The sequence below is a fragment of the Octodon degus genome, unplaced genomic scaffold (genome assembly GCF_000260255.1).
Source record: "Octodon degus isolate 3935 unplaced genomic scaffold, OctDeg1.0 scaffold00055, whole genome shotgun sequence".
NCBI classification, from domain to species: domain Eukaryota; kingdom Metazoa; phylum Chordata; class Mammalia; order Rodentia; family Octodontidae; genus Octodon; species Octodon degus.
In genome coordinates this window covers 12,222,442-12,225,162 of record NW_004524631.1, presented here as the reverse complement: position 1 = coordinate 12,225,162, position 2,721 = coordinate 12,222,442, and the positions used below count along the sequence as shown (strand labels likewise).

The window sequence follows — 2,721 nt, the reverse complement described above, 5'->3', positions numbered from 1 at the left end:
GCTGGAGGCCAAAGGGGCCTCATGCAAACTTTGGAAAACTGGTGTAGGAGATAGGAGGGAAAGACCAAAGGAAAGAAGAGTAGAACAAAAACCACAGAGAAGCTAGAAACTATGTTTACACTTATATTTTAAAAAATCAAACAATGAAGGACAAAAAGCAGAAACAAACACCAACAAATAAGGACAGGAGAGAGTGAGAAAGACAGACAGGAGAGAGAGAGAGAGAGAGAGAGAGAGAATGTCCACTTCTGGGTTTGTCTCCACTGTTACTGGCAGACAGTGTGTGGAGACAGAGTACGAATCTATAGTGATTCATCCTAGCAATTCAGCAATAGCTGTATCACAGAGTAGTAGATAATCTCAGTGAGCCTACATCTTTATTTTTTCTGAAGTTCTGGTTGGATGATGGTCATGAGCATGAGACCAGATCCATTCAACCTGCCACTGTCAGTGTACCTTCTGCAGACTTGAACTCAGTTGGCAGTCACTAGATGGACCCAGCTGTTGTTCTGAATATTCTTAATGCAATTGTGAGTGATATTCATTTCCTAATTTCTTCCTCAGTGAGATTATTATGGATGTGCAGGAATGCTGTTGAGTGTTGTGTGTTGATTCTGTATCTGCTAAACTACTGAATTTGTTTATTGATTCTAGGAATCTTTTGGTGGAATTTTGTGGGTCCTCAATGTAGAGGATCATGTCATCTGCAAGTAATATTTTGACTTCTTTCTTTTTGGTATATGCATCCCTTTTATTTCTTGTCTCACCTGATTGCTTTCACTAATATTTGAAGAAATGTATTGAACAGGAGTGGTGATGATGGACTTCTTTGTCTTGTTCTTGATTTTAGAAGGAAAACTTTCAACTTATTCCCAATTAATATACTGTTGGCCATTGGTTTGGCATAAATGGTTTCTTGTCAAATTGAGTTAAATTTCTTATATACCTATTTTCTTCAGGATTTTCTTTGTCATGATTGGGTATTAGATTTTGTCAATGGTATTTACTGTGTCATTTGAGATGACCATGTGATTTTACCCCTTGTATCACTTTACGTAATATATTATAGTTATTCACTTGCTCCTGTTGAATCATCCTTGCAGCCCTGTGTTGAATCCTACTTCTTAATGGTGTGTGATCTTTGTGGTGATTGTTACCTTCAGTCTGCCAGTATCTTGAGGAGTTTTGCATCTGTGCCCATTAAAGTGATTGGTTTGTGGTCCTCCTCTTTGATTGAGTCCTTACCTGTTTTTGAAATCAGGGTAAGGCTAGCTTCCAGGAGTGCCTTTAGGAATATTCCCTTCCTCTCAATTTCATTCAAGAATTTGGGAAATACTGGCTTTAGATCCTTCCTAACGTTCTTGCAGTATTCAACATGGAATCCATCCAGACCATGCTTTTATTCAGTAATTTTTTTAAAAAAAGAAATCATTTAAGGGCTTGGATGATATAAGGGTGCAGAGCACAGCTGCTGCCAGACATGGCAGGCACGACGCTGAAGAAGCTGATGACCGAGTGCAAACAATTAACACTGAACCCTCCACAAGGAATTGTAGCAGACCCCATGAATGAAGAGAACTTTTTTGAATGGGAGGTATTGATCATGAGCCCTGAAATACCTGTTTCGAGTTTGGTGTTTTTCCTGCCATCTTGATCTTCCCACTGGATTACCTGCTGAATCCTCCAGAGATGACCTTCACCTATGAGATGTTCCACCCCAACATTTTCCCTGATGGCAGAGTCTACATCTCCATGCTCCACACGCCAGATGACAACCCCATGGGATATGAGAGCAGTGCTGAGAGGTGGAGCCCTGTGAAGAGTATAGAGAAGATACTGCTGTCGGTCATAAACATGTTAGCAGAGCCCAACGATGAGAGTGGTGCCAATGTAGATGCTTCTAAAATGTGGTGGGATGATTGTGAGCAGTTCTACAAGATTGCCAAGCAGGTTGTACAGAAGTCTCTGGGCTGTGAGGCTGTGCTCCCTCCCTTCAGCAAACAGGCACCCCAGAGAGCCATTCCAGCCTGTTCCTGCAGACCCTTGGCAGCAGTGCCACCATGTTGGCAACAGAACAGGCAGCTTATAGAACCACAGCCTCCTGTCTCTTATCTTTTCACCCAGACAGGCCTCTCTTCAGGACTGACAGCTCACTGTTCACTGCAGCATTTATGGGTCCTCCTGGGTGCCCAGGTCAGCCATCCACCCTGTTGTCACTACCTCTCCTTCAGCAGCAGTGGGGCCACAGCTGCCCTCCCCTCCTGGGGCACTGGCCACTTTGGGCAGACAGGACACCAGCAAAGCTCCTTATGATGATTTGTGGCTTTGGTAGAGGCAGTGGGAAGCGCTGTAGGCTCCTTGTGGGTGCCTGGTCCCATGTGCCCGGGAGATGTCCACTTTCTCACTTGGTACTTAGAAGCAAGGCTTGTTCTCACAGGTGCTGCTGCATTCTCATCCTTAGATGTCCTTCTGAGAGATGCTTTGGAAATGCATCTGTGAGGAACAAGGACATAGAACTCAAGATTACTGCTGGCCACAAAACCAATGGCTTTTCCTGGTTGCATTTTATGGGTTTGCATTCAGGTCCTCATTACTGGAACTCTGCTAGAGAACATGCTTGAGAAGAGCTTTAAAGTTCTAGTGATGTTTTCTCCTGGATCCTGAAAAAGTTTTCTCTTTTAGGTCTAAAGCTGAGGAGCTTCCACGTTCCGCCTTGTACAC

The 2,721-nt window shown here is 43.6% G+C and overlaps 1 pseudogene; it reads left to right on the top strand.

Moving 5' to 3' along the window:
• Positions 1-1,480: 1,480 nt before the first annotated feature.
• Positions 1,481-2,313, top strand: LOC101560219 (annotated as a pseudogene).
• The last annotated feature ends 408 nt before the right edge of the window (positions 2,314-2,721 follow it).